Below are 25,066 nucleotides of genomic sequence, written 5' to 3'. Positions count from 1 at the left end.
AACTCAGCTTTTACAGTAAGTAGGTCAAGAGTTTGTTGAAGCAATAACTAACAGTGATTATTATAATATCCTGTTGTGCTGTGTGCTTTGGTATTGGTGATGTTCTGAATGTCTTAAATGTGAATCTGTGGCCCAATAGCATATTTTTAGAACTTCATTATTCTTGTCTCAGAGGTTCTGACCTTCTGTGAAGTTAGTGAGGTCGCCTTGTTGGTAAGCATTGAGGGTTTGCTCTGCTCTTCTCTGCATTCTAAAGAGCTCTGTGAAGTTCGGAGTCCTTTTCTACCACAGCAGACAACTCAAAAATTGGTTGATGGACTTGTGGAACACTGTGTCATGAACCCTTGTTCATTTTATTGTTCAACTGGTCCATGGCATATATTTGCAACAAGCTGGCCTTTCAAGAGAATGAATTATGAATAAAGGCCACCGTGATTTGTTTGACACCATTAAAATTATTTTGCTTTCCCTGACCAGAGTGAGATCATGAATTATTCTCCCCTGAAGAAGTGAGTAAACATGACTCTGAGCGTTGTCCACTGCGTGGAAACGGATGAGAGGAACAGAAGATGCTGTCCCTGCCCTTGGAAGCTTCAATTTGTTTTGTGGGAGACAGAATGGATACAAAATAAATCCACAAAAGTAGAACATAGCTTGACATTTTAAAAAAGCAGCCAAGATAAGCATTCTGAACAGAGGGATGTAGAACTATGTTTCAAGGAAGCGCTGAAGTGTCTTTCTGAGGGCTTTAGAAAAGCACTTTACCCAGATACACAGCAGAGAGAAGAGTCAGGGATGGTTATGATACCACTATTATGAAGGAATTCTGCCACAATTTTTTATAGTGATAGCTCAGGCCACATTGAATTGACTTGCACTTAGCAAGCTAAAATAAGGTTATCACTTTCATATTTCCAGTAGATTAATGTCAGACCCAAGCACAGACAGCTGGAAAGTGAGGAGGGACTCTCTGTGGCAAGGGTGTTCCAAGTACAGTCTAAGTAACACCATCTACTAGAATATGGAAAAAATTCAAAAACCCATTTTTTTCTTCTCTTGGTTTTTCACCATTCTTATGACATAAAAGCAAATATTATAAATGTTTAATGCATAAATAAACACTCATGATTTGAACTACATGTTTATTTAATATTTGAAATATATATTTAAAATTTTCTAAGAGAATTTAGCTATTCCATCTATTTCAATGAGGAATTGAGATGACTATTAATATAAAGAGAAGAGATTTGACTAGTATTACATTGATGTAATACTAGAAATATATTAGGGAAAGGACTTAGAGAGCAATACTTTTGGGAAAAATAACACTTAAGTTAGTTTATATTATAAAATCTAGTCTTTGTGGAAGGCACTATACAAAAAATAAATCTAGTTGTTTTTTTGAAATTTTTATACAGTAGAAAGCTCAATCATTAATAGTTTGGTGACATTTCTTCAAATGCGTCTGGCTTTTAAGCTGAACCAGAAGGGGTTTTCATGTGGATGGAGAGTTCTGAAGGTAAGAGATCTGTCTTCCACTATTGTGGTCTCACTGTGCTGCTTTCAGAGTTCTGTGATTCACAAGCACTACAGCGACCCTGATGGGTTTGTGCTGTCACACATGCTGTGGAATCCACTCTGCTTTCCTTCTCTTTCCTGGCTTACACCATGCACACCGCTTTTTTCACATCATCCACTTTGTGTCTCTGTTCTTTTTGAGGTCAGGTCGTCCCTGGCTTCCTGCATCAGAGGGGCTATTCTTACTGTATGCTCAGTGTTTGCAATTTAATTAATTGGTAAAACTTGATGGAAACAAAGAGGTGATAAAAAGAGGAAGAGAGAGGGAGGGAGGGGGGAAGAGAGAGAGACAGAGAAAGAGAGAGAGAGAGAGAGAGAGAGAGAGAGAGAGAGAGATATCATTCTAATTCACTGATTCCATAGATTCATTCCCCAAGAGTCTTCATAAGTCTGGCTGGACTAGATTAAAACCAGAAGCTGGTAACTCCATCTTCGTTTTGCACAAAGGTGTCAGGGATCAATTACTTGAGCCATGTCCTGATGTCTCCAGGGAAGGTTGGAACTGGAATTTGAATTCATATAGTCCAGTGTGGGAAATGAACATCTAAAGCAGAGCTGTAACCACAGGTGGACTGTCCATTTTTGAATGGTGAATCAAATCATCAAAATTCTGGAACACCAGTACCATGGCAGGATTGATTAAGGCATATCTTCTGAGCTTGTGGCTTACTGAATGAGTGCAGAATTTTATCTTATTTCAAGAGAAAAATTTTAAGACAAGGTGGGATGGTATTGCAAAAAAAGTCACAGTGTTATTTTTCTTTATGAAATAAAAAGTGAAAATGTGATTTTATTAGAAACTTAAGCTTGGTTCAGTTTGTTTTCCAGATAAATAGAATGAGGAGAAAGAGAAGAAAAAAGAAAAAAGAGAAGGAGACAGTAAGAAGAAGGAAGGAAGGAAAAAAGGAAAGGACGGAAGGAAAGCAGAAAAAGAAAGAAAAAGAAAGAGAAAGAAAAAAGAAAGAAAACTATGTGTCTTTCTGAGTTTGTTCACAGCAGATATCTAACGAACTGGCTCATGTGATTGATTGTGGAGATGGTCAAGTCCATAGTTTGCACGATAGGACTTTCCTCCTTCTGAATTCTCAGTTTTTATCACAAACCTTCTCCTAATTGCATGAGGCTCACTCACATTGTAAGTATCGCATGAAAATGTTAATCTCATCTAAAATACTTTCATAGAAACATATGGAACAGTGTTGGGGAAAATATCTGAACCCCATGGACTTCCAAACTGACGTGTAAAATTAACCATCACAGTATCTCGCTAAGTCTTGGACAAACTTATCCCCTTGGTCGGCTTGGTGAATTACTGTGCTGCTGCACATTCTTTACAAAATGCTTCATCATTCTCCCCTCTGTACCAGAACATAATTATAGCTTAATAATGTCACTTTCAACAAAAGATTATGATTTTTTTTTCCTTTTCAGAAAAGTTAGAACCAGTTTTGACTGAAGGCATGAATTTACTGTGGAAAAGCAAATTGTTAACAGTTCTGTCTAAAGCCTCCAAGGGGGTGGATCATATGGATTATATGTTGCATATCCACTCCCACATGGACTTAAGAAAAGAACAGCACGTTACAAGTTACAGAGGAAGTATCTGCTAAGCTATGTATGCAATATTAATTCCACTTTTACCAGAGTCATGCCTTTCTAAGTCGATACATTTTCATCAATTTTAGTGCTTTTGAAACTGGGAAACACTTGACTGCTGTGATATGAATGCCATTGCAAGTCGTAGTTGACATGTACTTGTGAAATACCTTGAAAAGGTGAATTCCAGACTTGCTTCTCTCAAAGAACTCCCATAGCTCTCATTTGAATTAGATGTTTACGCAGTTAAGCATTAGGGAAAGAATTCATTTTGTTCAACATTCTTGTAATACAATAGCATTTTTCTCCAGTGGACATTCTAGTGCATCTCTTCCAGTAGGCATAAGGAAGCTTCAGCTTCCCCCGGTGATCACCTCCCTTGCTACCCGTTGGGAGGTGGAGTTCATGGACCCTTTTTCTCCTTTGTGTCACCTCCTGAAAGCTGCATATCCAATCCGATGCCTTGTTTCACTTCCTGACGCTTCAGGGGCTACTGTCCTGTCAACTGTTTCATGACTTTGAATCCTTGGTAGCATTCCTTAGAAGGTATTCCTTAGACCCAGCAGAGGAATATGGAACAGAACCCACTTCTTTTCACTGACTTGCCTTTGGCTGCTCACACCACCTTAGGTACAGATGGTGCTATGGGTTACTCAAATGCCATTGCAGGGTAACGTTCCCAATAAATGAAAATAAATACAGAGAGAATATGTGAGAGAACCTGTTTCTACCAATCCAAAGTTGGCTGTTTGTCCACTACTGTTCCTAATTCTTTTCTTCTTCCCTGGGCTCAGATTTGGTTTTTCTCGAAAGAAAGCCTGTTCAACTTTATCCATTGTTGGAGAAATATTCCACAAACCTGGGATTCATCCTCGTCCAGGATTTCCTCTCTTGTAAGCCTGTTTCTTCAAGGCAGAACTAATGAGACTGAAGTAACACTGCAGTGGCTCTTGTCGGAGAGCAGTGGCACTCGGATACACTGCCATCCGTGTGGATGTGGACATTTAAGTTTAACAGTTTCTTATCAGGGTGTGGTCACCTAGTCCTTCTTGTGTCCAAGTGCAAAATTATTTAACCCATGTGCTCACCCAAACACACGTAAGCGTGTGCACACATACACTCATGTACACATTATAGACAAACTCGATTCTTTGAGATAGTGAAATCTAAGCATGTTTGCAGGTTTTGTTTTTCTAGCTTCTCTATATGACAGCTTGGCCCACAAATAATGCCAAATGTTTACCAACTGTGAAGAACAACTGCAATTACTCTTAGTGTTTTCCATTTCACACTGAGCTGCGTGGACTCCTGACCATGATGGCGGGGAAGATTTTGGTTATCACTGAGCCATTTGTTCACTAAGGATTCTTCTTCGTACACCAAACCTAGCTTGGACATTGCCCTTGTATCATATTATGCCAAATAAAAAATTAAAATACAGAGAACAGAGAGACAAAAAGATCTTCCATCCATTGATTCACTCCCCAAGCTGTTGTAATGACTGGAGCTGCACTGATCTGAAGCCAGGAGCCAGGAGCTTCTTCCAACTCTCCCAAGCAGGTGTGGGGTCCCAAGGCTTTGGGCTGTCCTCAACTGCTTTCCTATGCCACAAGCAGGAAACTGGATGGGACGCGGGGCCACTTGGATTAGAACCAGTGCCCAAATGGGATCCCAAGGCATGCAAAGTGAGGACTTTAGCCACTAGGCTACCGTGTTGGGCTCCAACTGAACTTTTATTTTTTTTTAAAGTAAAAAGTGAATAGAACTATGGGGTAAGGAGAGAGTGAACAGAGTCGGGGTGAGGGGAGAGAAGACTAAAATGGGGTCAGAGGAAATGTAGGAGTCACTGAGTTTATCTGTCAAAATTTTGATCTGTAATTTATAGCAACAAAGAATTAGCTAGGCTAATTTTATATTCGTTGAAAATTTTGTGTCACTGTGTCTCCTCCTCTCCAGCAAATGTTAGTGAGAAGGATGAATGTGGTCAATAGAAGAACCAAGAGAAGGACAAAGGCACTTTCCCAAGATGTGAAATACAAAAACAGTATTGAGTGCAAGTTAGAAACTGGAGCCAGAGATGATGAAAGAGTGATAGAAACTCCGAGAGATGCTCCTCTTCCCCGTAAGATGATTGGATTTTCCACAGGATGGGAGATAACAATCAGGAATCAACTCACATAGAGTTTAAATGGCAACGTGATTCCAAATAACGTATTAGTAACATTTTTGGGGCTTTAACGGAGTAATTTGGAAGGATTCACTGAACATTACGGCGGTGGAAAGTTAGTCTCCTTAGCAACACAGGACAAAGTAGGTGGTCTAAGGCAACGTGGCAATTACTTGGATACTGTCTAGGATTCATTCAATTGAATGGAGCAAAGGTGTAGCCTGCAAATCACAAATAAAGGTTTCCCCAAACGCCCCTCTAATCGCTAGCGAGTTTAAGGCGGAGGAACTATGTGTCCTTGGGTACCTGTAGGGTGATGCAACTGCCCCAACCAATCCAAGTGTTTGAAGGCTCATTTTGAAATGCTGAACAGTTACTGGACGGTTGTACTAGGGAAGGTCCCAAACAATAGGAAAAGAGTGGATGCTTGTATTTTATTTATTGCCATGGTCAAATTAGGAGTTTATTATGCATTTATTTATGCATCCTTTAGTACTACAATGAAATTTGTGTACAAAATATTGCTGATTAAACCAAAAATCTAAGAAAATTCTCCACTTACATATGCTCTATACCACTGCTCCTAGCTTTAAAATTCCAGCAGTCTCACTACTGGATATATATCAAGAGAAATTGAACATATGAATCAAATATATACCTGTAACTACAGTGTTTATAGCAGTATTATTCACAAAATAGTCAAAATTTGGAATCAACCAAGTTTTCAGTCACCAGATGAATAGATAAAAAATGTACTGTTATATAAATTATAGTATATATATACATAAAATGTAGTATATATATAGTAATATGACTATTATTCAGCTAAGAAAAAGAATGACATGCCACTATTTGAAGAAAAATGGACTCAAAAAGAGACAACTATATTGATGAAAATAATGTAGACCCAGAAGGACAGATACTATATCTTCTCTCCTTTATGTAGGGATTAAATATTTAAAACAAACAAATAAATTAGCAACAAAAAAGAAATGTCTTAGCATATCAGTATTGCTTTAAGTATAATTTTGTAAAACTTTCATGACTTTGTGAAAGCCATTGCTAAAGATGCTATGCTACTCTATTTTAATGATATATGATTACTTTCTATCTTCCCATAAATGGGTGAAATGATAGCTTGTGTTTCAACTAAGCTAAAGTCTTGTTGCTCTGTGCTTGTTAAACTTTTTATTCAGTGAAATGGTGGAGCTTTTATTTTGGTATAAGTCTGGAGCATGGTATCTCAAAAATGAATACAAAGAAAGGAGAGGGAGGCTGAGAGGGAAGGGAAGCAGAGGCAAACATCACTGGGGTCCCAGAATTGTACCTAATCTTTTAAATACTAATTAAAATTAAGATAAAAATATTTAAAAAGGAAGTCCATCATTTTACACAGTAATTCATTGATTGTTTCCCAAGTAATAGATAAGGTCCAGGAAAAGAGTAAATTTTTGTCTTATTTTTTTGTTGTAACATTAATTAGTCTGTTACACATTTACTGATCACAGAGGTGATGTTTTACTTACATGGTTGCTACTGCACTTTGCTTTACTTCTTTACTTTGTAATTTGTTTCACACTTTGTTTTATCTCTCCAAGGATATAAAAACACAAGTCAGAGAAATTTAAGACAATGAGGATTATGAAAAAATCTAACTCTCCTTTCTAACATGTAGCCATTCTGTCGTCTCTCTGAGGGTACGGCTGGCAATAAGGATTCTTGGTGCAAATCAGAAAAATGGTCATTTTGCAAGTGAATCTTAAAAGGTGTTGCTCTGTTAGGACTGACACAGTTCATGTGAGAACTGGTGGTTTGAGGATCTGAGCTAGGTCTGCACTGCAACCCAACAGTCGAGTCTGCTGGGATCTGTCAAGGTGTGTCTAATGTTCTCCGCCTTCTACCTTTTGTCTCTGTAAGAGAGGAGGGATTGGATTGGAACAGCCAACCACTGCTTGAAGAGGCACCTGCTACTTCTGGCTCAGGCTCCAAGCCTCTGGCCAGGCAACAAGGGCCATTTGGCAGTTTTAGCTGATTTTCTCTGAAAAGGACCGTAGCAACACTGTGTGGTTTACAGAGTCTATAGGCAGTGGCTTTCAAAAATAGGAGGTATAAACCTTCTTATTAGCAAACCTATGTGCACAGCTAAAATAGCCATCGGGCCATCAAATGTTGCCAGTGAGAAGAAAAACAAGTGCCACAGCTTTACCCCAAACCAGGGCTAATAGCCAAAACATGCTGACAATTACCACGGATGGCTTTAAAACATTACAGCTGATATGTATGTCCAGCTGTCACTTTCATTTTATGTTCAGAATTCCTGCGGATGGTAGTGTCTCTATTTGATGAGTGAGGAAACTCAGGCCTGGAAGGTCAATTTGTGCAAAGTCACAGGGGAGACTTGATTTTTGGGGCCTAGATGTCTAGTTTCCTCATTTCATTTCAACACAGTCCCACAGCTGTGAGACTGTTCAACATGGTGTCTTAGGTTAAACACTTTTTCTTTACAACTTGCTTTTAGTTTTCAAAAACATGAACAACAGCTTTAAATGATGCTCCCCAGCCAGCATGCTTCAAATTTAAATATTCAGTTTTCTGTCTCTTTAGTATTCATGCATTCCTTCCTTGTGATAGGTCAGCCTTGCAGAGTGTCTTCCAAGATCATCTGATTGGTTTTAAAATTTTTATTTCAATATAGCATTTAACCCTGATATTTTCCATTATTTGTTTTTGTTTTTGGCTGTGATGGTGCCACGTTTTTCTCCCTCAACATTTCTAATGTTAGAACCATTACTAAATAGAACAGTCCTTGTGATTCCCTCCATGTTTCTACTCGAAACAAAAGTGAAACAAAATATGACTTATAAATGTGTTTTGAAAACAACAATAGATTTTTAGTAGCTCTATAAGAGTATTTTTTTAACCCCTCATGGTAAAAACGGTCAACTCTTCATTTAAAACAATTTGTGTATGATGTACAGAATAACTAGATCAGAAAGTGGTCACAACACTTTGTAACGCCCCGACAGCATCATTTGCATTTCACCCATCTCCTCCTCCTCTTCTTATTTTGCTTCTTTTTTAGAGGAAAGACTATTTCAAGGAGTCAGAATCTTGGAGAAAGACACAGCTCTTGATCCAAAACATACTCTTTCCTTCTAACAAGTAAGCAAGAGGGATTTTTAAAGAAACAGGGATGGTGGTAGGTAAGGTTAAAAACAAAATAATGGGGCCCACTTGGATAATTGGCTAATCCTCCCCTTTGCAAGTGTTGGGATCCCATATGGTGGGTACCAGTTCATGTCCCAGCTGCTCTACTTCCCATCCAGTTTCCTGCCAGTGGCTTGGGAAAGCAGAAGAGGACGGCTCACATCCTTGGGACCCTGCTTCCTGCCTTTGGATTAGCTCAGCTCTGGCCATTGTGGCCATTTGGGGAGTGAACCAGGAGATGGAAGACCGTTTTATCTCTCCTTCTTTCTCTCTGCCTTTACAATAAAAGTAATAAATAGATCTTCAACAAAACAACAAAACAATGTGTTCAACTGACAATGATCAGGACGCTCAGGCTTTGTTCTGAGGGTCTCTGTCTAGCTCATAACACAAAGTGCCAGACAAGTCATTTGGATTCATCAGCTATTTCAGGTTGACCATTTTTGTCACTTTTTTGTTTTTTAAAGCCCCTTTGTTTTACAGATGAAACATGCTACATTCTGCTATGGATTTGCCTGATAATTATTTCTTCCCTCTGCTTCACTGAAACAAAAATGATAAGAACAAAGGAGATAATGTTTCTGCAATGCCTGTGGGTTTCCCGAAGACAAAGCTGTGGGAATGCAGGGAAGATGATGCTGATGTGCTCATTGCTAAGGACATTAATGAAACAGGAGAATCGTGGCTTGAAAAAATGAGTGCCTAACCCGGGATACACTGACAGGTAAAAGAAGAGTCATCTTTGGTTAAAAACTCTGGGGTGTAATTACTCTCCACAAAGACTGGACGCTTCCATTTTCAGAAAATCAAGTAATCTTATGAAATATCATTCTAAAACTGTCATAAAAACCCCATGTTGCTTTCATATAGGCTCATTTCTTTCCTCGGCTCCTACTTGTTCAGCGGACTCCCATTTTAGAGACTGATTGCCTGAGGTTGCTCATTAATGCCAATCAATAGTTTAGCTAATGCTTTTCTTTTCCTTCAGATAATTTCTGCAGTTTCAAGGTCTTGGAAGAAATGTTGCATAGACATGAGTTCAAAGTTTGAGGAAGTGAGGGACCTAGGCTTCATTGAGAACCTGCTGTTACGGACTGAATGTGTTTCTCCAAAATAGTGTGTTGACATTTTAGCCACATGCTGGCTTAAGTCAGACATTCATCAGATAGGTTATTTTCCTATCCCTCTCCTGACTGTGTACCCACAGAGGAAAGGGCACTTGAGGACACGATGAGAAGATAGTAAAGAGGCTGCCTCTGAAACCAAACTTTGTGTAATACCTGGTCCTAGACTTTCTGGCTTTCATAATTTTAATAAAATTATTTTCTGTTGTGAAAGGTATCTAGGCTGTGGAATCTGGCTGTAAAAATAGCTCTAAGTACTATAGTAGGCTTGTGATAATAACAGAAGGCTAAAGTGAGGTGTCCTCAAGAACTTGAAGATGAGGGAACAAAGCCAGAAACAGCATCAACAACATTGTTGATATAGGTATTCCATGTATCAAGGACCTGGTATATGCCAGATGTGTGCTAGATTAAATAATTTAACCATCTCACAGCTGTATTGCTAATTGTGTTTATTTGCAACTTTCAGATGCAGTCCTAGAGTTTCAGAGCAGACTCAAGCTCACACGGTGATGAAGGGACTCCAGAATGCCTGTCTCATTCCCAACAAGCAATTCCAAGTGTTCAGAGACTAGAACAGAGTTCCAGCTGCCTGAATAAGAACTGGCTATCCCTGCCCATTGTGGTCATTTGGGGTGTGAACCAGCACAGGAAACCTAATTCTCTGCCTCCTTTTCACTCTCTGTAATTCTGCCTTGCAAATAAACTTCGAAAAATAAAATAAAATAATCCCACAGCTTATCAAACTTTGCTCACATGACAACTCGATCTTTTGTATTTAATACCTAAAGAAGTTATGTGACTGTCAGAAGAGAGTTTGAAAGCAATAAAACATAGGAAAGAGAAATTACAGACACGAAGCTTGGCATAATCATTCTTCAGACTTCTGAGAGAGTAACCCACTGTTGATGCTACTCAAATCAGCTTCCAAAAACTACAAAGCCGAGGTCCCAGGCTTGGGTTTCTATTACTAACAGAAAGCCTGCTTTCCCTCCTGTTCAACTCACATATGTGTCTTAAACTAGATCCTGAACTCTTTGAGAGATGGAAATATTACTTGATTGAAACTACTTCCATGTTTTACTTATGTTGAAGCAGTGGTTAGGTAAATAGTAAGTGCTCAATAATTGTTGGTTGAGGCTCCTCAATAGGCAACTAACTGTATGAAGTGTGCTGTAAAGCATTTGGGGGATTTGTGCAATTGCTGTTCATTGTTCTCTTTGCTTCCTCATCCTGGTCTAGGGCTCAAGATTGCCAGCACTAAATATTCTCCACTAAGTATTCCTTGCCTTCCCACAGACAAAACCGTAGGCAAGAAACACACACAGAAACCAAAGCAAGAGATAAGGGCAACATGATATGCACACTTAATTTTTTTTGCATTTCTCTTTTTTAGTTTTTAAAATTTATATACATTAAAGGATACAGATTTCATGTATTTCATATATGTAATTTTTAAAAAATTTAATTTTTTTGATGATCTTTACATAGTTGATTAGGACTCAGAATTGTCAAGAGCTACAGGAAAGTGGACAAGACCGTTATTTCCACATTCTCCTTTTTCCTTCCTGTATCTGGGGAAGGAGGGAGATAAAGGGAGAAGCCCTAACCAGCCTCCCAACCATCCCGGGGTTCCCGATGTGGGGCATGCTCTGAGAGCACTGCTCAGTGGTTTTGATAGTTCCCATGTTCTGAATTGCTGCCAATCTCACCATCTCAAGCATGATGAAATCTCTTCAGAATCCACTGGCTGACATGATTCACCTTAGTGTCTCCACTTGTCCAGATTTTCACTGCCAACACTTGAGTGGGCTAGTTGATCAATTTGAAGGTTCCAATGTACTGCCATATTCTCTATGTGCAACTGGATATGCTGTCAACTGCTCTGTTTAAGCCACCGAGGAGGCTCAGCTTTGATACATGCACTTCATGGTCAGACCATGGAACCTGCAATGGGTGGGGTTTTGAGTCTACCAGTTCTATTGGGAGGATCCCTAAAGAAACTTTATCTGAGGTGATCCCAGCCCAGATTCTTGTGTGTGCCTCCCAATACAGGGTCCGGCACTCACTGACTGTTGCCCCAATCAGCCTATGCATATACTGGTGGTTCCAATTGCTGGGTCAGTTCTGTTTCCAGTCCCGTCTTCCACAAAACCCAATCCTACACATCACAACCTTGGCCCTCATGCAAACCAGTGGGACCTGCAGCCTAGTTGGAGCAACCCACAAAATCTGCATTAGGCCTGCCCCCTGCCCTGGTTTCCATGATTGCTAGTATGTATGCAGACTGATTTTGCCTGTTCCACATCCCATTCAGCTCTCAGACACGTCAGTGGGCACTGAAACTTAGTTCAGTCCAAGCAGCCCCGTTATCTAGTCCACATACATGCTGGCAGGTGCTGCTCTGTCTAGCAATGCTTGCCCCAGTGCTGGGTTCTCATACTCACCAGATGGAGTGGCAACCCAACAGAGAAGTGCCCACTGTTTCCTTACTGCGCCCATTCCTACTCCTGGATCATGCACTCTCTAGGTGATTCTGAAGTTTGGCTTGACAGAATGAGCTCCTCATGCCAGCATCTGCCAACTGATGAGCCCAACCAACCCACACCCGCTCTGACTTATGCTTGCACTAGTAGGAACAGTCAACCCAGCCTGGCTTTTCACTGGTCCAGCTCACATGAGGCTGACAAGTGTTGTAGCTCTGTCTGGTCTGATTTACCCTCATACAAACTCACGCTCTCAGGTGAGAATGGTGATCCAGCATGGGAGCCCCATGCTGCCTGAGTACCAGCTTTGCCCTTTTTCCTCCCTTGGTCTCATATGTACTGGTTGGGTGCTGTGGCCAGTCTGACAGGGCCTACCTTACCTCAGCTTTTGCCAGTGGGTGCTGTAGCCTGGCCTAGCCCAGTCCACCCCCAATTCCAACTCATGCTGGTGGGGTCTTCAGCCTAGACCAGCCCAGCTGGCAACCAGTCCTAGCCTTCATGTGTACTAGTGTGTGTTTTGCAACTGAACCTGGACCCACACTCCATTCTGGTGTTTGGATTCACCAGGAGGTGATGTGAACTGGCCCTGCCTGGTTTGCCCCTGACCTGCACCAAATGTATGCTGCTGGGTACCATTCCCTGGCCTCCTCTGGGCTGCTCCCTATCATGGTTCTTACATTCACCTATATGGACTGTGTCCTGACAGAGAAGTTTTCCCAAGCTCCTACATTGGACCCTCTCCCAGTGCCAGATCTTGCACACACTGGTGGGTCTGTGGGCCAGCCTTACTCAGTTCACCTCCTGACCTAGCACGAACAATGGCCTTTCATGACCGGCCTTCAACCCACTCTGGTTATTGTTGTTGGGTGTTACAGCCCAGTCTAGCCTGGTCCACATGCAGACACAGCTCAGTCCTGGCTCTGTAGGGGCAAAAACCTAGCCTAGCTTGTCCTACAACTATCTTTGTTCTCACAAGCACCAGTGTGTGCTAGAGTATAGCCCAGTCTGGCTCACCAAGCCCCAGTTCACACTTACGCCAAGGGAGACTGCAGCCATATCAGGACCAGAATGTGGCTCCCATTCTAGCCCCCTAACATACCAGTGGGAACCATAATCAAGCCAGGGTGTCCCCTTAGCTCCCCAACCAGGTCTGTTCCCAGCTATAGCTCTTGCACATACCACTGGTTGCTCTGACCAGCTTGACATAGTCCCTCACCTATCATGACCTTTGCCTTTGGATGCTGTAGCCTGGCCTGACCGGGCCTGCTTCTAGTACCACCACTCACTGGCAGGTGCTGGAACCTGGTCCTGCTTAGCGTGCTCCTGTCCCTGGCTCATGCAAACTGAGAGGTGTGACAGCCAGCCTAGCATGGCCTATGCCCCAGCCTGGTTTATGCTCTTGCTGATGAGCTAAGGTTTGCTCAGCCCTGCCTGGGCCACCCCCTCCAAAACCACCTCACACATTAGCCAACAGTTGCACTTACCCTGCCCAGTCTGCCCAACACCCAGGCCTGGACCATGTGCTCACCAGTGGGAGCTATGACCCCACAGGTGTTTCCTAGGTTCTTCCACTTGGCCCACTCTTTGACCCAAATCTCACATGCTCCAGCAGGTACCAGCCTTACCTGGCATAGCCTGCTCCTCCATCTTGGCCTTTGTATGAGCTGTAGGATGTTGTGGCCTGGCCCACCCCACACCCTAATTTAGGATGCACAATTGGGTGCTGCATCCTGGACCTGCCCAGACTATTCTTAGTCCCTGTACCCATGAGTGTGGCAGTTTTCATGGTCACACCTAGCTCGGTCCGTCACCACCCCAACTTTTGAGCTAACCAGAGGGGTTTATATTTCTACAGAGTTGGAGCCACTTATTCCCCACAGAATCTACCCCTAGACCTGGTTCTCTTGGGTGCTGGTTAGTGTCATGACCCTGCCTAATGTGACCTGTTTCCTGTTCCAACTCTCAGTTAGGTACTAGGATCTAGCTCTGCCCCCAGCCATAGCTTTCATGTGGGCTGGTGTGTGGCAGTCTGAGACGTTCTGTGCTAACAGGCCATCTCAAGACTCCCCTGTGGGCTGGTGAATAAGTCTGACCTATACAGATCTTCTGGACTCTCCCATCCAAACCACCAGGTCTCGGTATTCTTGTTTACCTGCAAGTACAATGACCCCTTTGCTGCGAGTCATACAGGATTCATTCCTCACCTACACACACAGTGGCTTTTTACATGGATATCCCTAGGAAGCAGTTACTTACACCTGAGTCCCTAGAGCTTGCTGTAGGACAGCCAGTGAGTCGAGCCTGGTCCCACTTGGTATGCTGGCTGTCCAAAGCCGAGGACTCACTCACCACATGGCAGCGGTAGCCATGACAAGAGCTCCAAGCATTGAGTCCAGCCTGGTTCAGTACCCCCAGCAGCTGCCATGATACTGGAAGCTCCCACCACCCAGCCCCATGGCCACTCTAATTTTACATAGCATCAAAATAGTACAAATGAATTAATGCTATATCCACGGAGGCCTATTTTGATGTTATGTTTATTAGCTCTCTTTGACAAATCCACAACTTCTAACTCACCCTTGCTCCCCATCATTTTGAGACAGAACACAGGGAACCCTGGCATTATCTGTTAACACTGTCATTTTCAAAGGTCAAAAGCACTTTTTTCTTTTATTCATTAGACTTTTAAGAAAATATGGTCATGTCTTGGTTCTAACTGAATCTTTGAAAGATATGTCAGGAATGTGCAAGGCAATCTCAAAAGTGGTGGCTTTATTATATCAAGGAAGTTTGAGGATGACACATACTCATCTTCATGAAAGCTTGATAGTATAGATACAAAGATAAATTTCTGCTCCTAGTAGGTTAAGGTCCGGTCATGGATACTAATAGGACAATGCTTATTTTGTTTACTTTTGGAGTTAATGATTTGGAGTTAATGAATAAAATATTTTAATAAACATCACCCCCTGCTGAGTATTGATATACTATATATATCTATATCTCAGATATATCAGATTCAAATTTTTACTCTATATATTAGATTCAATTTAAAATATAATATATATACTCATACATATATTTTATATTTGGTATTATATAATAATATATCAGATATATATGCAATTTTTCTAAACTCTTACTGTTTGTATGGCAGTTCTTGGCACAAATAACTGCTTTCTGTTGGCTGAGCTAATGATTGTAAGTAATTATAAATGAGTAAATTTTTATGGCTGATTTCTCTTACATATGAAGGAACAAATTTCATGTATTTTGTGTACATAGTTTAAGAACATAATGATACTTCTCACCTTTCCCTCCCAACTTCACTTTCATTTTTCTTTCCTCTTCCTTCCTATTTTTTTTTCACTTTCGAAATGACACTTTTTAAAAACTTTATTTATTATTTGATGAGGCAATTCCATGGGGTCTGGGATTTCCCTCTCCCCTTCCCTAAATCCACACTCTCATTCACACTGATTTCCCCCATACAATTACAATAGTATAGAGCTTCATAAACAGTCATAAGTTCATCCTTCAGCAATCTAGGTGTATCCCAAAATTGTTATTTTGGACAATGGCAGAGAGTCCAGCATCTTATTGTCAAACATATTTAAGAGCTTAATTGGGAGTCCATCTTTGATTTGGAAGTATAGATGAATATTGCATTGTATCTTCACATCTGGGTATGATAGTCTCTATTAAGCAGTTGCTATACATCCCTTTAAATGAAAGGCCATGAAACAAAATAGACAACAGGAAGAAAAAATAGAAAATCAACAGTAACATGATGTTAAATTACATGCTATTGAATGACCAATGCGACATATTTTTAATTGACTTTATAGTCACAAGCTAACGTTACAAACAATAATCAAATCTCAAAATAACAGTTTCACACACACATTACACTTTGTTGTATTCTGCGTAGTGGTTATCACAAATCAGAGAAAACGTAGGATACTTGTCTTTTGGGGCTTAGGTTATTTCTCTAAGCACATCTATTTTGTTGTGAAACAGAATTTCATTCTTTTTTATGGTTGAGTTCATTTGCAGCCACAGTATGTGGTTTTTAGACATACCATTTTCCATTGCAACTGCCTATGTGTTTCTTCTTCCTTGAGACTCTTCCCAGGTCAGTGTATGTTGCGTACAGCCTGTGTAGGTAATACGAGCAGTGAGAAAGAAGGGAGCCAGTTCTTCAGCAGGACAAGTTTAACATGCAAAATGCGTGACATATCCGCCTGTCCCAGGACAAGAGACGGCATTTTAAATGGTAGCAGTCAACCCATTCATTAAAACATCCCTCATTCTGTTCTTTTATATCTTGAAGATGAAAATGAAATAATGAAGATAGCATGTCTGTTTCTGAGGGAAACTTTGACTCATGAATAATGTGACTTACTCTTTGTGAACATATCTTCCCTTTAGTGTTGTGAGCTCATGAGGAATGTAGCCATAACTGTTCTGTTCCTGTCTGCACCTTCAGCAAATACCTTAAGACTTAGAACATGCTAATGTTTCAAATGAAATTTTGTCTAGCCATATATAGCAGCGTATATTGCGGTGGTTTTTACTATGTTCATAAAATCATGCAAACATTACCACGATCCTGTTCAGATCATTTCCATCATTCCAAAATGAATCCCAGCAGCTCCCACTTCCTATCTCCCTTTCTTTGCCAATCTCCAATCATGAATGCATTTCTTGTCCCTAGTGATGTCATCACTCTAGACATTTGACACAAACAGAATCACAAGTACGTAATCTCTTATATGCATTATTTCACACAATATCATGTTTGCAGTGTTTTCCCACATTGTAATATGTACTAGCACTCCACTTCTTTTTATAGTTCAATAATATTGCTTTGTGTAGCTGTATAACATTTTGATGATTCATGCAGTAACTGATACACACTTAAGCGATTTACATTTTTGGCTTATCATAAATAATCCTGGCATAAAACATTTGTGCATAGGCAGTTGAGCCATTTAAAAAATTGCTATCAGCAGCACATGGAATTTCCAATTTCTCTATCTTTTCAACATTTGTTATCACATTCATTTTATTACAGCTATCCTATATCAGATTGAAGCTGATTTGAGAAAAATCTTTTAAAAACATCTTAGCCATTCTTTATTGAGCAATTCTCTTTCTATTGAAAGTTCTTTCATTTTGCAGAAGTACAGAAAAGAAACTCCCTGAAGTAGCTGATATTATTGACATGTAAAGACCGTGATTATCTTTTTTATGTGGATGTCCTCCTTTCCAATCCAATAAAATTGAAGGTAACTCGACACGATACAATGTGCAGCTCTGACTCTATTAAGTTGTATGGCCATAGGGGAAAATGCTCCTCTTTGGACTGCAGGTATTTTGTCTGCGTATTGAATAAGTCATGTTCAATGACATATTAACATGTCAGAATAATCCCTAGCAAGTCTTATGAGCTTTAAAGTTCAATGCATACAGCAGTGGATTTATTTTTTAAAATATCCATACTTCTCTCTTTTGAGAATTGTTCCTTATTTACGGCACTTGACTGGTGTGACTCCAAATTGATACCCTCGTATCAAGGAGTAGAACTCTTACTGGGCACACTAGAAGGTTCAAGAATAGGTGCAATCATTCAAGTCGAAACGATCAGTGCTTCTTGTGACCTGCTGGCCTGAGCTATTGGGGAAAAAAAATCTTCTGAGTGAATTTCCTATGCTAAGAGGACTTGCTTAGGGGTTATTTTGCTAAAAGTGCATGCTAATGGGTTACTATGCTAAAGCTACTGCCACTGGCTATATCATATACATTATACTGAAAATATCTGTCCTAGCAATAGTGGGAAAGTTGACATTGTTAGAAAGTGTGGATGCAGTCAAGCTTGGGATTACTTCTTTTTTGTTCATAACTCATTGTAAGTTGAATTTCAGCTACTGCTACTGACCAGAAAGATATGTGGCTAGTATAGGTTGAATGTTATGGGAGAAAACAAAGAAATGCGAATTCATACTTTCATGAAGCTTGTCAGATAGTTTGATAGCCAAGATGCAGAAGTAAGAGTAAAATAACAACAACCAAAAAACCCTGTATTTTAGCTTTTTCTGTATGAAGAAAGTGGCTTTGGCTGTGCAGCTATTGCTCAGACTCTCAACGAACACACCATTTCCAGGACTTTCTGTGTCCTAGCACAGCCTGCTACCTTGCTTGCATTCCAATGACCCTAACATTCAGATTAACTGTGTGACTTCCGACATATTTCCTAATCTCGAAAACCTCATTTTTGTCATCAAAATAGGTTCGATATTATTCAATTCATGTGTTACTGTGAGGATTAGTTAAAATAACATTGCTAACACTGTTTCTACTATATAGTATAAGATATATATATAACATATATATGAGATATATATAAGATATAGTATATTTAGCAAAATATATCTAGAATCTTTTCCTGTCTGGAAATATCCTCCAGTCTGGAGAAGAAAAATACTTCAGATTTAACTACTAAAAACGCATTTAAACAGAATAAACCTTTTTTCTTATTTAAAAAAGTAATATGAGCTACTTTAAACTACATTTAAAATTAACCATTTATTTGGGAAAATGAATCACACATTTAATACGCTAAAAATTTATTCACCTTATTTGTAAGGCACATACATGCACACATGAAGGGAGGCTAAGTTGCAAGGAGCAAGAGAGAAAGTGGGAGACAAACAGATATCTCCCATCTTGTTCACTTGCCAAATGCCCAAAATTGCCAGTGTTGGCCAGGTCAGATTCAGTACTGGGAACTTACTCTGGGTTTTCCACATAAATAGCAGGGGAAAATTACTTAAGATACCATTTACTATCACCCAGAGTGCATATTAGCAGGAAGCCAGTAATGGAAGTGGAGCTAGAACATGAATTCTCATGCTGCACTACTGGCTACAGACATTTTATGCAACATCTTAATATGTGTACTGAATATGTGCAGCTACTAATGTGTTTAAACAGCCTAATGTGATAGGAACAGACACCATTACGATCTACTACGGAAAGAGTGACTGCTACCTCTTTGATAAAGAATTCCAAAAATGATCATTAAAATACTTAAATAGATACAAGAGAGCAAAGTTAGACAATTAAAACTAGGAGGTCAAATTGTGTGTGAGAAATTTAGAAGAAAATACAGATGTTGAAAAGAAAAAAAACCTAGCAAGTTTTATAGAGTCAATTCTATGTCAAACATCACATACAGTTGAAAACTCAACAGACTTTATCAAATGGAAAAGAGAATATCTGAACCCAAAGACAGAGCTATTAAAATACACAGAGCAAAAAAACAGAAATAAAATGATCAAGAATGAAGATGGTCACCAAGATCATTGGAACAGCATTTAATGAGCTAATAACAGAAACTACTGATGAAGAAGAGAGCAAGAGCAATGAAAATATAACAAAATGATAGCCTCAAGCTGCCCAAATCAGGAGATTCAAAGATTCCCAAATGGAGATTATGGGACAAAATTCCCACCACAACACATTATGGTGAAGCTCTCAAAATTATAACACAAAGAGAGAATTCTAGAATTACTAGAGCAAAACCCTAACATAGCCTTCAGGGACATCCCTCCGATAAGATTAACAGGAGATTTTTTCAAAAGCATACTGCAAACCAGGAAGATATGCAATGGAATAAAAGAGCCACCAGTGAAGAATACTTTATCTTCTTAATCGTTTCTTTTTTAAAATAAGATTTACTTATTTTTCTTGGAAACACCGATTGGTAGAGAGAAGGAGAGACAGAAAGATTCTTCGTCTGCCAGTTCACTCCTCAAGTGGCCCCAAGGTCTGGAGCTGAGCCTATCTGAAGCCAGGAACCAGGAGCTTTTTCCAGGTCTTCCACACAGGTGCAGGGTCCCAAGGCTTTGGGCTGTCCTCTGCTGCTTTCCCAGGTCACAAACAGGGAGCTGGATGGGAAGTGGAGCAGCTGGAACATGGAACGGCAGCCATATGGATCCAAACGCATATAAGGTGAGGATTTAACCACTAGGCTATCACACCCAGCCTGAATTTTCCTTTTCTTTTCTTTTCCTTTCTTTTCAAGATTCATTTTTTCATTGGGAACTCAGAATTAGAGAAAGAAGGAGCAGAGAGGAAGATCTTCCACCCACTGGTTCACTTCCCAAGTGGCCATATGGTCAGAACTGAGCCCATCCAAACACAGAAGCCAGGAGCCAAGAGCTCCTTCCAGGTCTCTCACATGGATACAGGGTCCCAAGGCTTTAGGCCATTCTTTACTGTTTTCTCAGGCCACAGTAGGAGCTGGATGGGAAGTGGAGCAGCTGGGATACAACCCTAAGCTCATATAGGATTCTGGCACATGCAAGGTGAGGACTTTAGCCACTAAGCTATTGTGCCGGGCCCCAAATTTTTCATTTTCAAAGGTAAAATAAAGGCTTCCCAGGGTAAGAAAAAAAAAAAATCCTTACAGTGATTCATCACCACCAGACCAGCCTTATTAAGGATATACAAGGATGTCTTCCATACAAGAACAAAGAACAATACCTCCATGAAAATATTAAAAGAAAAAACAAATGGTATTCAAAGCAGAAAAAATTTTAAACAAACAAAATGAAAGGAGCAAGCCATTTTTTACTAGAATCCCTGAATATAAATGGATTAAATATCCCAATTAAAATACACAGACTGCTGGGTAGTAAAGCAAGACTTGAAATGATCCTGCCTGAAAGAAGCAGTTCATCAGTAAAGACACAAGCACTGATTTAAAGATAAAAAAATGAAAAAAAAAATCATTCCATGTGAACAGGCATCAAAGGCAAACATCAGTTGTTCAAATGATATCAGGAGAGTTAAGACATCTTTTGGGAGTGTCTGGTTTTGAGTTGCAACTGTGCTTCTGATTATAGCTGACTGCTAATATAAACCTTGGGGACATCACGTGGAGGCTCAGTTACTTTGGCCTCTGCCACCTGTGTAGGGGACCCAGTGTGAGTTCCTAAGGCCCGACTTCAGCAGTGCTTAGTTCCAGCTATTGCAGGCATTTGGACAGTAAACTAGAAAATGTAATGTTTCTCTCTGCCTACTTTTGTTGATGACACCATTAATCAGGCTTTCAAATACATAATAGTCTTCAAGAAAAAATCATTTAAAAAATTTTATTATTTTTGATACAATTTAGTTGATGGTGGGCTCTCCCCAATCCCTCCCAAAGTCACTCCTCTCCTTTCTGTTCTCTCTGGAATCATAATGTGTGTCCATGGTGGATTTTCCCAAGTCCATCATGCTCCCAAGGGAGTATCTCCCAGCTGTGTAGGAGAATAAATTTTTGTTGTAGGTTAATTCTTGTATCCTGGGGCCCTAACGTAGGTACAGTGAGGATTAGGCCTGCGTTGTTTATGGGCCGTACCAATCACAGTTACATGTGGACACTGACAATCACAGGTGGTTATAAACAATCCACAGGTTTGTTTATAATTAATTAACTATATTATATTATAGCGTACATATGATATCTGACCTTTTGGGCTTGACTCATTTCCCTTAAAATTATTGTCTCTAGTTTGGCCCTTTTGGCCACAAAGTAATACATTTCATTTTCTTTTAATTGCCAAGTAGTATTCTATAGTGTAGATGTACCACAGTTTCTTTATCCAGTCCTCTGTTGATGGGTATTTAGGTTGTTTCCAAGTTCTTGCGATTATTGATTGTGCTGCAATAAATATTGGGATGCATATTGCTTTGTCATATAACAAGTCTTTTGGATATATTCCTAGAATTGGTATTGCTGGGTCATATGGTAGGTGAATTTTTAATAACTGAAGTGTTCTCTATACTGACTTCCATAGTGGCTGCACTAGCCTGCCTTCACACCAGCAGTGGAGTAGGAATTCAAATGGGATAGGAGAAAATCAAATTATCTATGCTTACAGATGACATGATCCTATACAAAGAACCAGGAGACTCAGTAAGGAGTCTGCTACAACTAACATGAGATTTCAGCTAAGTGGCAGAATAGAAGATAAATGAAAATAAATCAACAGCCATAGTGGGTGCAAACAACCCCAAGGCTGAAGAAGAATGAACTAGCATGGTGCCCTTCAAAATAACAGAACAGAAAATGAAATGCCTAGGAATAAACCTAATAAAGGATGTGGAAAGCCTATATGAAGAAAACTACAAAGCATTAAAACAAGAAATAGAAAAAGATTTCAAAAATGGAGAAAAATACCTTGTCCCTGGATGGGCAGAGTAAGCATCATCAAAAATGGCCATATTACCAAAAGCAATATATACAGTCAACACCAATTCCAATTAAAATACCAAGAATATGCTTCACAGAATTGGAAAAATGATGCAAAGGTTAATCTGGAAATATACACACACACAAATATCCAGAACTATCCTGAAGAATAAGAAAGTAGCAGGAGGAATCACAATCCCAGCTCTCCAGACATGTTATATAGCAGTGGTGATCAAAGCACCCTGGTACTGGTACAGAAACAGGGAGGCAGATCAGTGGAGTAATATGGAAAATCCAGAAGGCAGCCCACACATGCACAACCACCTAATCTTTTACAAGAAAACAGAACACAATCCGGGAGAAAAGGAAGCTCTCTTCAATTGATGCTGTTGGGACAACTGGTTAATAGTATGTACAAATAAGAAGCAAGATCCACAACTTTCACCATAAACAAAGATCAAATCTAAATGGATTAAACCTCTAAACCTACACCCAGAGACCATCAAACGTTTGGTAGAAAAAGTCTGCAAGACATAGGTGTGGGCAAAACTTCCTAGAAAAACATCAAAAGCAAAAGAAGTCAAGACCAAAAGAAACAAATGGTACTACATTAAGAAGTTTCTGCACAGCAAAGCAAACAATTGGCAAAATAAATAAGAAACCAGCAGAATGGGAGAAGATTTTTGCATACCACACAGAAGACAAAGGGCTAATTTCCAGAATATACAGAGAGCTCCAGAACAACAATAACATCAAAACAAAGAAACCAGTCAAGAAATGGACACAGGAAATGGACAGACACTTTACAAAGGAACAAATTCAAATGGCTAATAAATACATGAAAAAAAAAATCTTTAAAACATAGGTGTTTGCTACAAAATGATCAAAGGAGCAATCCAAGAAGAAGAAATGATTATAATAATGTGAATGCTCTTAAAATGAGAGCAATTTTTATGATCTACCTTTTATCAGATCTAAGGGGGAGATGTAAGCTCCACTGTAATAATAATGGGGGCTTCACATTTTACTTTATTAATGGGTAAGTCATCAAGAAAATAAGATCAACAAAGAATCAGGAGTTGAATCATACTTTAGAACAAATTGACCTAGGAGATATTCACAATACTTAAAAATATCCAAACAAGAAAAGGCTCAGTAGCAGGGATGTTCATGATGAATTCTACCACATTTAAGAAATAACTAGTACTATTTCTCTTTATGCAATTCCAAAAACACTGAAAAAGGGGGAATTCTTCCAAACTCATCAAGAGGCCAATATGACCAAGGATGTAGGGATTTTAACATATACAAATTAACAAATATAATACATCATATCAACCACAGTGAACGATAAAACTCATATGATCATTTCTGTAATTGAAGAAGATAATGAAATTTATACCTTTTCATAAATAAAATCTTAAACAATGTAAGTATTTTATGAATACACATCAAAACAATTCAGTCTATACATGACAAACCGACAGCTTATATTATATTGGATGGGGAAAAGCAGACAGCATTTCCCTAAAACATGGAGCCAAACAAGTATATATATATGTTATGCAATGCATATTACATTATGTATTATATAAACATATATAATAAATTATATATATATTCTGAGCACATTTACGGAATAGGGTCCTGGAAGTTTTAAGTAGAACAGTTAGATGAGAGAAAGAAATGAAATCCATACAAATAGAAAAGAAAAAGTCAAATTATATCTGCATACAGATGACATAATTCTGTATTTAGAGAACTTGAAAAACTCTGCCAGACTTGTGTATGATCAATGAGTTCAGCAAAGTTGTAATGCACGAAATCGGCATATAAAAATCAAATAGCATTTTTATGGACCAATAATGAACTTTCCAAGAAAGGAATTGTAAGAGCAGTTATATTCACAACAGCAACAAAACTGTCTTGGAACAAATTTACCAAAGATGTGGACTAAGAGAAATACAAATTATTTATGATCATGAACAGAGAAGAAACATTACATGAGATTTGAAGATATCTTACAGTGCTGTAGCAACCCAGACTGCATGACACTGGCAATAAAACAGATACACGGACCAATGGAACAGAATATAAACTGCAGAAATAAATTTACACATCTACAGTCAACTTACCTTTGACAAAGGAGTCTAAAGTACACCTACAGAAAAGACAGCGTGGTGCTGAGAAAACTGAATATTCACATTGTACTGCCTACTGCACGCAGCAATCAACTCAAAGTGGATTTTAAAAAATGGGTACCTAAAGCTTGCAACTGTGAGAATGTTGGAAGAAATAATAGAATAAGCACTTCAAAACACTGGCATAAGCAATGATTCCATTTTTTTATAAGGCCTTGACATCAAAGAAAACCAAGAAAACATGAACATATGATTTGTCTAATATATGCCTGGAAAACAAAGCAAACAGTCACCAAAGTGAAGAGACAGCTAACAGAATGGCAGAATATTCATCCAACAGAGGATTAATATGCAGAATACATGAGGAATGAAAAAAAAATGCAACAGCAAAAGTAGAATTCAGTCAAGAAATGGTCAGACATTTGAAGACATTGCTCCAAAGAAGAAATGCAAATGCCTAATAAACACATGAAGAAATACTCAGTGTGACTAGACATCAGGGACAGAGAAATCAAAGCCAC

At 39.3% G+C, this 25,066-nt stretch overlaps 1 long non-coding RNA gene across 2 annotated transcripts in view; it reads right to left on the bottom strand.

Moving 5' to 3' along the window:
* The window catches only part of LOC121160616, a 66,094-nt gene that overhangs the window by 14,435 nt on the left and 26,593 nt on the right, over window positions 1-25,066 (bottom strand). Inside the window, exon 3 of one of the 2 annotated variants that reach the window (XR_005884561.1) lies at window positions 16,241-16,315. This is a non-coding gene — a long non-coding RNA (uncharacterized LOC121160616). Of the gene's footprint in view, window positions 1-16,141; window positions 16,316-25,066 lie in introns of those variants that run through there. The other variant, XR_005884560.1, reaches the window with a different exon arrangement.

The sequence above is a fragment of the Ochotona curzoniae genome, unplaced genomic scaffold, assembly GCF_017591425.1.
Source record: "Ochotona curzoniae isolate NIBS_2020 unplaced genomic scaffold, NIBS_Ocur_1.0 contig_4514, whole genome shotgun sequence".
Classification (NCBI taxonomy): Eukaryota; Metazoa; Chordata; class Mammalia; order Lagomorpha; family Ochotonidae; genus Ochotona; species Ochotona curzoniae.
Note: the sequence above shows the minus strand (reverse complement) of the source record. Positions and strands in the feature narration are given on the sequence as shown.